Source organism: Hippichthys cyanospilos, chromosome 1 (genome assembly GCF_059441005.1).
Source record: "Hippichthys cyanospilos isolate Australia breed blue-spotted pipefish chromosome 1, RoL_Hcya_1.0, whole genome shotgun sequence".
In the NCBI taxonomy this organism is placed as follows: domain Eukaryota; kingdom Metazoa; phylum Chordata; class Actinopteri; order Syngnathiformes; family Syngnathidae; genus Hippichthys; species Hippichthys cyanospilos.
The window spans coordinates 16,839,165-16,852,102 of record NC_142369.1 but is presented as its reverse complement, the minus strand read 5'-3'; the positions used below and the strand labels follow the sequence as shown (position 1 = coordinate 16,852,102).

The 12,938-nt window shown below is 40.2% G+C and overlaps 1 protein-coding gene across 1 annotated transcript in view; it reads right to left on the bottom strand.

Annotated features, from left to right (window-relative positions):
• rhobtb4 (Rho related BTB domain containing 4) overlaps positions 1-8,885 on the bottom strand; it is a 43,326-nt gene extending 34,441 nt beyond the window's left edge. Inside the window, exons 1-2 of the mRNA XM_088418983.1 lie at positions 8,643-8,885; positions 7,995-8,099 (exon numbers count right to left, since the gene is read on the bottom strand). The gene's annotated coding sequence lies outside the window, so the exon portion shown is untranslated. The remainder of the gene's footprint in view (positions 1-7,994; positions 8,100-8,642) is intronic.
• Positions 8,886-12,938: the final 4,053 nt, after the last annotated feature.

Here is a 12,938-nt window from a genome sequence, read left to right as displayed (position 1 = left end):
GATCAAGGGATAAATTAAAAAAAAAATAATACAAATTATGGCAAATGTCATCATCGTCTTTCAGTACCGTAATACATTTTGTGCAAGGGGCTTCTTTATAAACTACATCTTAACCATGTATTCTATTCATCTTTCTCTTTGTCTGTATTTGCTTCTCACCACCAGGTTGTGGACCTCTTGTGTTGCTCTGAAAAGAGAACTTTTAAACAGAGCCTTATTCTCTTGTGCTAAAATTTATCATTTGTCAGGCTCCGACATGCTGTGTGTCTACCTCTATTTAGACATTGCTCACACATACAGAAATAGCAAGGAGAAAACAGAAGGGAGGGAACGAGCATGAGTGTAAAAGCAAAAATCTCATACCAAGTGAGACACAGATGGACAAAAAAATCACATTACCGTGATCTGAGGCTTTGCAGGAAGTTGCTGTTTTGTGTGTACTTCAAATAGTCTCATAGCATGTTGTTTAAGCACATGTGCTGTTTGTTCCTTGCATTGTATTGCAGTTGAGCAAACAAAAAACCGGAAGTATTCCCCAAAGAGAAACAACAATACCTCAGTGGTGAATGCACTTTTAATTTGCTCTAATACCATTTTGAGAGGGTGTTTAACTTTGGAATTTCTAGATCTACGCAATGATTAGGAAGTTCCTTGTGATGGCCCGAAATTTAGAGATATGTAAGATATGTATTAAGTGTATCAGATATAGGACTTGCAGAAACGCGTTTAAACACACAGGCATATCCATGTATAGTGCCCAAAAATAGAGTGATGGAAAAATCTATATTGGTGTCCGGTTATATCCGCCTCACTGCTGCATGTGCAATGGCCTGTTCAAACAACTTGCGTACAATGGTCACCGGGACCGCGTGTCATTTACTAGCCTGGCTGCACCACGTCAGGCTTAAAGTATCCAAGTAAGGTCAATGGCAAAGTGGGGAGAGGCTCTCTGGGATGGTGCATGTTCCAAACGAAACCACCAGTGAACACGGGTAGCTCCGGACCATGCACGCCTATATTATTTCAAAATGACGCACACAATTTTTATCTGTGACGTGTACTTCACATATATAGTACATTATCTCCCAGCTGCACAATTGATTATTGCATCAAGAGGCTTTTGAGAGGCAATTAAAAAATATAAGCCAATAATGGGACGTAACAGCAGACTGATTTCAGCCTAACGTGTCCGATGTTGAAAAATGCATTAGCATTAAGTAGCCCCGGGTTCATAAATTGGAATGCTGCTCATCTTAATTATTAATGTTAAAATGTGAGCCATCTAATAATGTGAGAAGCAGAGAGATGGACAAAAACGATTCTATGATCATTTAAACATTATTTGTTACTAATTGCGCGTCGGGTTCAAAAGTTACAAGTTCTCCCTGCGCTCATGTAGGTGTCTCCTGCTTCCTCTAAATTGCCAAGTCATGCATGTAAAGGCTACCTGAAGACTGCCATATGTGTGAATGTGAGAGTATCTGCCATACAGTAGGTCCCCTGTGATTAACGGGACGAGAGTGAACCCCACCTCGTTTCCAAAATCAGCAACATCTGGCAACAGCATAAACTTGAAAGAATAAATAAAAATGAAGTTTCATGGAAGCATGTCTCGAAATAACATGAATGAGTTGCAACACATCGCATTATTTTGTTTCAATCATTTTGACATCCATCAACACAGTGAAGATGAATCTCAGCAAACCACTCACTTTCTGAAAAAAAGGGCTGTCAAGTGATTTTTGAATAATTTAACTTATTTAACTGAACTTATTTAAAAATTGTATTTGACATCGTTTTATCATTAATGGCAGAGAATGGTTTTGCAAAATTTGGCTATATTTTCCTGTAAACTACAACTGTTGAACAAAGCAACAAATTTGACTTATCTTTACGAGCATTTTTTTTCTACAATCATCGCAAAGAAACAATTCTCACAACTGTCACTTATAGGTTAAACTTTTCCCATCAGCACCACAATCCAGCAGAGTTTGTGAACCCCTGTGGAGGTAACCTGAGCAGGGTGTTTTACTCTGAGATAGTACGCCAAAGATGTACAACTAAAAGGTGTTTGTTTGAACTTGGCAATGCAAAGTGTGATTTTTTCAATGAGCCCTCAGAAAACCTTTTAAAGTGAAATTAGGTAAATGTCCATCTTTGTCTGTCCTTGTGCCAGTCACTCTTTGTTTGGTTGTAGCGTTAGCAGAATTCAGCGGCCACAGAAAGTAGATAGGAGTAACTGAGTAATTTTTTCAAAATGTTCTATTTTTCTCAAAATTAATGGTTTAAGTTTGACTGCCCTAAAAACTCTAATTTTAATAAAGCTTCCTGACATAAATGTGTCATGAAAATGACTAAAAATGACTCAAATGGGCTGGAAGTGGCGAACCAAACTGCGTAGCATGCGGTGAGTCAAATTCACATTTTCATGTGGGATAAGAACCACAGGGACAAACACTGACTAGGATCATGACAAATCTCACTCGAACTTGCCACGCTGCACTCGGGCCAGCTATATTAGATTCCTCGGTGTGCATGCATGTGTGTTGGTGAGCCAGAGAGTGTGTCGGCCAGCTTGCATCAGCTTCCTAAATCTGCACCGAAGCAATCCTTCACCCGAAAACAATATGTTTCAGTGAAAACAGATTGTAGAACAGGAAACACCTTGGACGTGAGCGTTAATGTACGTCCATCTGAAAAAGTGTTCTGCCCCTGATTTGCAGGAATGGCGCCCTTGGGCGTTTCTCTCACTTCAGATTAGAGTTCAAGCCTACACCTCTCATCAGGCCAGACATGTGTCGCATGTCAATATGCTTGCCTGATTCAAGTGTTTGCACATGCAAGTTCAGGAGTTCATGCCTCTCTGTATGACTCATTGTGTCTGCAAATGAGAGAGGAGGGGAAGTTTTCTAATACATTTTCCCCCGAGAGGATTTCGGGTGAACACAGGAGCAAACGTTCTCTCCATTACCAGAAACCTCTGAAGGCTATGGTTGCTTTTTCTCCCTCCTATATGGCCTATTTTGGATACACATCAAGGCAGTGTAAGAAGAAACACACGCACATGTTAAAAAAAGCTCTCAGGTGAAAAATTAGATCTATATTATACTGTATGTATCGGTTGTATACCAATTTCAGAAATTGAACACCAAAAGTGGTCCACAGAGTAATAACAAGGTTACCTAACTTTTGAAATTGAATCCATGTCAAGGTTATCTAACTTGTGAATGTTTTGGGTAAGTTTAAACCCAGCACAAGAAAACACAAATAAAATCGTACTCACCAAATATATAAGTTGATTATTAAATGATTTAACTCATTCAGTTCAATTGACAAACACAGATTTCAAAAATCCATTTTACTGGGCCTCACTGACAGCTATGGAAATCAAAAGATCTTTTTTAACTGGGCTGACAATGAAGGCCTTGTCTCTGTTTTGCCTTTTTTTTTTTTTCGTAAAAATCGAATGTTTCAAAACGTCAGGACAAAGTGGAGATTTACCCCAGCCTCCGGTTTCGTGGTTGTGCGTAACCAGCTTCAACGGACATTTGCGTCAATGCGCTACATTTTTCCCCACCAAAGACACAAATACCGGTGACGTTAGAGGCGTCAGTTCTTTACGACTGGACGACTGAACTTCTTTCCGAATAGACTGAATTTAGCGAGATTACTGTCGCCTGGCGACTTGGTATGCTTGTAAGTGAATGAAACCGCACTGTGGTAGATTCGTATGGACGCGATTTCTTTAACTAAATAAACAAACAGAGGGGGAGACTATAAGGATTTAAATAAGCTGTAACAGGTAGACGTCCTAGTTTATGTGTAAAAAATCTCTCCAGATGTGTATTGGGCGTCAAAGTGTTTCTTCTGAGAAAACAAAGACGTGGGAAAAATACTGACATTATCAAGAGCCTGCTGTCCCTGTCCTGTTAGGACAATTTGAAATCATATATGTTAAATAAATAGTTAAATTACATTGGAAAACACATAGGCTGAAATGTGACTGTAAAAAAAAAAAGTACATGAAGACGTGCAGCCAAAAATGCTTTGAAATAAAGAGAACAGACTGCTAGTAATGAATACATTTTCATGGGACAAAATATTATGATTCATATATATATATATATATACTATTTTCACAAACATCTGAGAGATGTCACCATTTTTCTTCCCCTCACAGCACTTCTGCACCTATTTAAACCTAGCAACTGAGTTTTTTTTTTATGTAAATTGTTACTTTTGATTCCTGCGTCTCAATGCAGTAAGAGACACTGTAGTTGTTATTGTTGGGAATGCAAGTGAATAAATGAGCAAATAAGATGACAATTTGCAGAAGGCCCGAGCAACAGAGTGAAAATTATGCTAAACACACAAGAGCTGCTATGTTTCGGTTTGGTTTCATAAAAACAAGGGAAATGGTCAATGTGTGGTTCAGTCAGAGACAAGAACCCACCTGTTCAACCATAAAAAAAATCATCACAACACTTTATAAAAGCCTGAAAGGAGTTCATTCTTACAGTGAGACATGCAGACTTTGGCATATATAACCTACTTTAAAATATCAAACTTTCAGGCCTCAAAAAGATGAGTCAAGGTAAAAAGGAACCATCCAGCTATTAAGTGCTGAGTATTGTCTACCTTATCTCACTAGAGCACAGACAAAATCAAACAATATTAGTGCCAAGTGGCTCAGATGGTGGTTGGGGTTTGATCATCAGCACTTGAGACGATGTTCTTATCTCCTTAATCCGTATATGATCACTGTGTGGCACCTTTTGCATCATCAGTAGAGCAAAAAAGAACCAAAATACCACAAATGGGTTAAGCAAGATGCTATCGCCCCAGTTTCACCTGATTCTGTGGAACAATCGGTGAATGAAGACAGTGATAATGAGGTTTGATTTCCTCAAAGGTTGAAAAGCACCATATGAGCAAAATCGCCTCTCACTCAAATTGATTTTGAGTAAGATTTTATTCGTTGAAAGTAGTATTCAAACTAAAAATTGTGACAGTACGGCCATATTTGGCTTATCTTTATGAATAAAACCATGCGAAATCGCCTCAAAACCCTTTCCTGATGCCCTGGGACGAACGTTGACGTTCTGACAGTATTTTGCCCCACCAAGCTGAAGGCACATGATGAGTTCCAACTACCGATGTTGGTTTGGTGTGTAAAAAGGCATTACTTGGACCAGAAGTACTGCACAGTACTGATTATTTTGAAGCGTTAGCTAGTTCATCACAACATTTGGCTTTTAGTATGATATATTTGCTTGACTATAATTCATTCGGTGCCAGACATTTTCAGAGGCTCTTTTGCCTCATATTACATGTGAAAACAATTAAGAAAATACATATGTGTCTGGGATTGATTATCTAGATTCTTTTGACGTAAATATACATCTTCGGCAGTGAATGAGTTAACTTTGTCGCATAAAAACTATTGGTAATAAGTTCCCCAGCCATATTGTTTTATGAAACAAGTTTCAAGTTGTGCATAACGTGGATGAATCCAGCTGTGGCAAACCTCTGGCCCTGGAACCTTGCCCTCTTTCACCACATTCTATCAACAGTAAAGTTGTGTAATATCCTCTATCACTACAGTCACCCACCCCTCTCTCTCTCTCTCTCTCTCTCTCTCTCACTCTATCATTCTTTCTCTCGCTCACTCTATCTTTCTTTCTTTCTTTTTCTTGTTCTGGACCTGAGCCCATTGGGTTTTCTTATCTACCCCCGTTGATGCTTACTGAAAATGTAACCACACTTTAGAGCTGCAGAGGTGTAAAGTATAGACTAGCAACAAAAGTATTCACAAAAGGAGTCTCAAAAGCCATTTGACCAAGCAGAAGTAAAAGGTTTAACCCTGATATACTGTCCACTTTCCATGCGCACACAGTATGTTCCACGTCACTTTTGAACCACTGTCTAGAATATCTGCATAATAATTGTTTGGTCAAGTGCACGTTTCTACGGCAACCTGGTCGAATGTAGTATAAACAAGACAGCTGTTGGGATTGTTTCCATAGCTTCTGTGACTACCGCCCCAGAAAGGTGTACATATAGTTGGTGTCGGGCAGCACCCTCTTAAGTCATATAACTGTGAAGTTCTTGTTTTTTTCACGAAAATCAATAATATTGGTCAGTCCACATGTGTAGGAGTTACTGTTACCATCTTTATAAACTCCAAACAATAATGGCCATAATAATGTAATTTAATAGACAAGGGTATAATCTGTCCTGTAAGCCTCAGTTTACACATTTTTTTAAGTGTTTTTATTTCACGAAATGGGCTTTTCCCCAGATGTTTCAAATGTCAAAATGTGGTCAATTTGATCCGAGCAGCACTGTAAGGCTTAATCCATGTTTGTTTGGGAGAGTTTATGACCATGCATAATGTAGTAGATGACACCCTCCTCCCTCTTCTCCTCCTCCTTCATCCCATGCAATCTGCCTTCAACCAAAATTCTATTTGCTTATGCATAGTCCGCCCCTCCATCCTGCTCATATCTTTTAATGCTCAACATTGCTGAAGTTCTGCTCAATAACAGCCTGTTTAAAAACTATCCAGCACATGAGATGAATGCGCCAGCGCCCATGAGCAACAACTTATTTTACTTCTCTTTCTATCTCTACATCACCCGCCACTTAATGTTCTCCCTCTGCAAAACTTTCCCAAGAAGAAAAGCATCATGCAGTTCTGGGAAGAGGAGCTCATGCTGTGTAACGTCTTTATTATTACTTCTTTTTTGTAGAGTGCAAATGTCCCGCATTCAAGGACCCTGCTTTTGACTTTGATTAGCTTCCCCATGCATACAGTACATGCGTTTGCACACAGACACACAAGCCTCCTGAACCTATTGCATGACTGAACGTTGGAAGACAGAGAGACAAGCTCACCCTGAAGGAAGAATGGTTCAAATTCCACAGCTGATAGAAAAACACAGGAGTGGGACGGAACAAAGATACTGATGTCAATTTCATCCGATCATTATACGGCCCCCACCCCCTCCTTCTTCATCTGTTCTCTGCTCATGTTACGTTACAATAAAAATGTTACTTAACCAGTTTGTGGTTTGCTTAACTTTACACAAATCACACAAAACGTGCAATTAACACTGCACAAGATGTCAGTGTTATGTTGAAATTTCCCAAATAAGGAGCAGCTTCAAGATGGGACACTTACAGAAAAGCCCATTTTGAGATGACACAAAGATACTCTAAGTGTTAGTAAAGAAGAGAGAATTCACAAACATAGTAACAATACATGATTTTAATACACTTAGTTTAAGATTTTGTTTCATGATTCTTGTTTTTTTAAGGGATTAACTTCTTTTTACACTTTATTTCTGAGAATAACTGGATCGTAGGAATGGACTGAAAGTTTCACAGGATCTGAATGCCATAAAAACAACACTACTCCACCAGCCAAAGTATGAAAAAGTATGTCTTTCCCCAAATATTTCATTTCCTTTGCATCATGGGTTTGTAATATTCCTTAAAAACCCAAAGTATAATTTATCAGTTGGCACATCGTCTTGAGCACCAAAAAATCATTACAGGGTGATTAAAGATCTAAAATCATTACAAGGTGATTAAAGTTCCTAAGTAAAAGCCTCTTTGTATGCTGCGAACTTTCGTTTGGATGAACGCCTTAAGGGAAGACACATGATATTTAGTCAGTCACTTAAAGTGACACAGGCACAAATTTTGATTAAATGCGTTTTTTCCCGTATGGTTATGTCCAAAAATTCGCTATTTTTTTACGAGCAGGGGAAAGCTGCATACAGTAGTACAGATGTTTTGACGAGATAAAGAACATCTTTTTCTTTTTCTCTGATAAGAGCACTATTTTAAAACCGTCTACACTATGGGCGAACCGTTACGCAACACCCCCCCCCCCCCGTCCCCCACAAGCTCTCTGCAAAGTTTTGCTGCTTGCACATGCAAACGCAATAAAAAAAAAAGTTGTCTTAAGAAAGAAAAAGTATTCCTACCTTTACATAGATAACAACCTCCGGAAATCAGTTAGCGTCTCGTCCTCCTTCACGTTCACTTGCAGTTTAACACCTCCCGGTTGCTCTTCTTCTGCCTCTCGATCTCTGCAAGTCACACACACGCGCGCGCGCACACACACACAGGCACACACACACACACACACACACACACACACACACAAACACACACGCACACGCGCGCGCGCACATTTGCAATGATAATGATCATAATGATTATGATGATGTCGGTACATCTAATCTAGTCAAAATCTGTTTGTGTATGATAAGTTTTGGACCTGTCGGTCAATGGTCCCCTCATGTTGCAAAAGGATACACACATGCTATTTTGTTTCGTTTGCAAGAATCCCCCCACCCGGGCGAACCCATTGTGCTCTCCGTCTCGATCGGTGTGGTCCTGATGCAAGCTTTTATGCCCCAAGTCCCCGTATCTTGTATCTCACCCACAAAGTAAATACGCCGGGAAGTGAACACGTGCCACCGCTTTATTACTTAGCTATTTTTCAAACTAACCGCGTTGTTTCAGAAATAAACTATTTTTTCCAGTCGCCCTCTGAACGCATCCGAACACAAGCTGCAGCAAATTAATGTCTTATTTCTATGGTGCGCGAGCGAGTCCCCTCTCCTCACCGAGTTAAAGTCCTTGCTGGGGAGAGCGTATTCCTCCTCTCCAGCTGTCCATGCGCTCTCCTCGCGGTGGTCGCGCCCACTTATGTTGATGTTCAACTCCGGGACAGCCTTCAAGCGGCGGCAGCGAGGCTCGACGTCAGCCTCATTTCTCGTGTGCTCAGAGCCACACCCATCCATTCATAAAGTGGGGGGAGTGCCACTCAGTACTTGTGCATGGGCATGTGCACATATACGTACAGCAGCTGACACCGAATTACGTCATACTGTAAATGTATTACATCATTAAGTAGTCTTTCACAAACTAACGTGATCCAATGCAAGAACCAGAAAATCTGCCTTTGCAACAATCTAGATTGCAGTGACACCATATGCAAAAAAAAGCACGCTTGAGTTGTTTGACCACCGGTTCTCAAATGTGGCTGTGAGTATCCCCAGATGTACGTAAAGGCATTTCAGGAAGTATGTAAGATTTTAACAGGAATTGGCAGTTATCAGCAAATCTATAATAGCAGTTTGACATGAACAGTACATTTTTCTTTTCGAATCAAGTGATAATTAATTGGATAAGTAAGCAACTTTTTGCTAAATTATTAGAATGTCTCCTTTGACAATTGCTGTATGATTTTTAAGTTTGATACAAATGTGCATTCTCATAATTAATGCAATGTTCCAGCAGAGAAGCTAAAAATGGAGTTGCTACTGGAGTACACCCAGAGATATCAGTTGTGAAGCTGATTAAGTCAAACATGGATGGCACAGCAATCCTAGGAACCTCCATGTTATAGGAAATAAAGCATGATGACATGCTGTCAGGCACAAACATGTGAACCTTAAAAAATATAGTTAGGAAAATGCGACACAAAGCATCAGTACTAACTGAGGGTTCAGTTTGTTACACTTCCTGAAGGGGGGATCTAAGTTCACATGCCGCGTTCCAAGGTCATGTGAGTTCCTGATGCACACCTTTATCTCAAAATGTCTTCAACAGCACTTTTCTATGCCATGTCACTATTGATCTAGCAATATGGGCACAATAGGTCCATAATGGAGGGCGTCCACTTGTAAACATAAACCTGATTCTCGATCACTCTCTCTTCTAAGTGGGTAAACTGCTGATCCCAGGCGTGGAAAAGGCTTGCATCAGCACAATGATGGAAAAACAAACAGTTGGCGATTGCACAGCACCTTTACCATAGACACAACACAGTATTGGTACACACAAAGGAGCGATCTCGGTCCAGTTTGGATCACTTTCACTTATGCATGTGAGGAGCCAAAGCGGTGTTTGACACCAGCCATTGAGCCGCCACAATGACACACGTTCGGGAGCTGAGAGGCCACAATGAGCCTCTATTTACTCCAGAGCCTCTGTTATTCTTTCTGATGATCGCTGGAACAAAACACGTGACAATAGTTCCAATTGAGCTTGAACAATTGCTCACAAAGGAGCCAGTGACTTGGTGTCTGTGGTCCTGTGGTACAACATTATGGGTCAGTGTGTCACGGTACACTGGCAAGCGTAGACCTCCAGAATACCGTTCAGAGGACGGCTTCATTTGGATTCACCCTTCAGCTATTCACTTTCTGCAGGCTTTTTCGTTGTGTTTAAAACTAAGAATTTTGATTGAATAGTTTTGTGAGAAAGTTGAAAGTTGGAAAAAGCCATCTCTCAGGGAGAACAAAATTGAGTTTTCCTTATTCACTTTTCCATGAAGATTTGATACTATAAGGTGAAACTTTACTTATTTAGCCCCTTTCGCAATAAAAGGGTAATATTATTTCCATAGTTAATTTGATAACCTAATTAATTTAATACGACAATTATTACCCCAAAATGGATAGTCAAGTTATTAGCCGTCCATCCATTTTCTATAGCCGCTTAATCACAAGAGTCACAGGATTGCTGGTGCCTATCCCAGCTGTCTTCGGGCAGTAGGCGGGGGACACCCTGAAGTGGTTGCCAGCCAATTGCAGGGCACACATGGATGCACAACCATTCATGCACCCAATCACACCTAAAGACAATTTAGTATGTCCAATACACCTGCCATGCGTGTTTTTGGAGAGTGGGAGCACGTTAACTCCACACAGACAGACCGTAGCCAGCTAGAAATGAATTTGGATCCCTTAACTGTGAGGCAGAGATGGGAAATCCAGGTTCAGAAAGTAAAAACCTGGACCTGGCTTTCCTATCTCTGCCGAGAGGCGGACGTGCTAACCACTGTCCATCGAGCCGCCCTTTGTTTAGCCATTTTCAGCAAAAAAATGATTTTGTCTAAAGTGAATTTGATGACTAAATTATGTTCAGCTAACACTTTTAAAAACACATATTGCCACTTGCTGTTGACTGAAATTGACCTTAGATATGCTAAAGGCTCACAGTACAACTTGTGAACATCACAAGACCAACAGGTGAGTCGTGATTGGTCGAGCCTTGAGCACAGGCGTTGTCATTTTAGTTGACTGTAGGTGGGAAAATGTCGATAGACTAAATAACTGTAAAATTAAGACAATATATTTTAACTTTTTACTGTCCCGCTAACTGCTCTTGTGCTTTGGTTTTAGAGGCAGAGAACTTTCCATCTGAGGGTGCGGAGTCACCTGACTCTCATCGGTCATCAGAGGCCATCTTAAATACGTCCAGAGCAGAACAACACTGGGTTAGTCCTCGCCATCCATTGTATTGCTACCCAGCGATACCTGCCTGCATTCCAAGTCAGCGTTGTAGTTTTTTGTATGTACTTTCATGTTCTGAGTTTTATTTTCGCCCTGTTGATTGTATCTTGTGTTTAGTCAGTCGTTCTCCTGTGGACTCCTCTCCCACAGGAGCGCACCTCTTTGGTGCGTATTTTGTCACTTGCTGCTGCCTGAAAACGACATAGGTTTCTCAGCACTCTGGTAACAAGCAACCATATGGTTGATTGATTTCAGTCATGTGACATTAACAAGCTGATCTGTGATTGGTTTTTACCCGAACCAGGAGTACATTGTGATGTCTTTTCTGGTGAAAGCAAGTAGAAAAATGAGTTTTAAAGGTATTCATTTTATATGAAAAACGATTGTCAATTATATACAACATATGTGTGTACACGGTGGAAAACTGCTTTGCACATCCGCCACATAGTGTTGAGGTCATGGGTTCACTTAAGGCACCGGCCTGTGTGTTTGTGTGTGTGTGAATGGTTGGTTGTCTTTCCGTGCCCTGAGATTGGCTGGCAACCAGTTCAGGGTGCACCCCGCCTGCTTCCCCCATGACAGCTGGGAAAGGTGACCCTTATGAATCTAAGAGACATGAATGGATGGATGGAAAATAAAAACTTCTTACTGATGAAAATAGCAAAACATGTATCTCTTTAAGCAGGTAAGGTATATGAACATAGTCCTGCTAATAAACAAGTGATACGGAACTCAGTGGAAGACCCAAAAAATAAAACAGGTTAATCATTCTATCAAACTATAAACTGCTAACTTACTGTTTTCCCTGGTAGTAATTGTGTGATCAATTTCACCCCAAGCAAAGGCTGTTTTAAAGGGCTATATGAAAAGAGATAGGTTGACTTTACAGACATAAGAGTAGGATGCGGTAAAGCTCCTTAAGGGTTGTGTAAAGTTGCTCTGTAAAACTACATAAAAAATAGATATTTAAAAAAAAGACAGGTTGTAGGACGGGTTGTAAGACGGGTTGTCCATTCCTACTGTTGTAGGAATGGACAAGTGCAATTTGAAATGAATAAAATGCAACAGCTAGCTAAATCGTCAACAAATTATGCAGGACCTCCCCTTGAAATAGAACAGTGTATTAAGACTGAAGATAGCCCAAGAACTTATAGTTAGACACCTGGGCCTGGTTTTAAATTGTTTAAATATTGAGGTCAAGCAGTGGTTTAATCAAATTTGAGGTCACAGTTTTATACGGAATGTGCATTGTCAGTGAAAATTGCAGGAAAAGTTGTCATCTTTATTTTGGCGTCCATTTTCGGTAGATTTTTTTTTCCTCTCCAAACTTGAAGACCAAAACTTCCTGCCTCATTCCTTGGACTGTATTTCTCCTTCCAAACAAAGTTCGGCAGATACGCAAGTGTTTTCAAAACTCAAAGACGTACATACTAAAAAAAAAAAATGTCAACACATGACAGAGAATGTGGTTGTGCCAAAAGCACAAATCCTATGTTGGTCACCAATCTAATGAAGATCATGAAGAAAGTAAATGAGCTTGATTAGCACAAAGCAGTGAGAGTAAGTAACTCCTAAGAGTGATGTGGACCTTGATCCTTGAAGAGTCCAGGCATATGCACA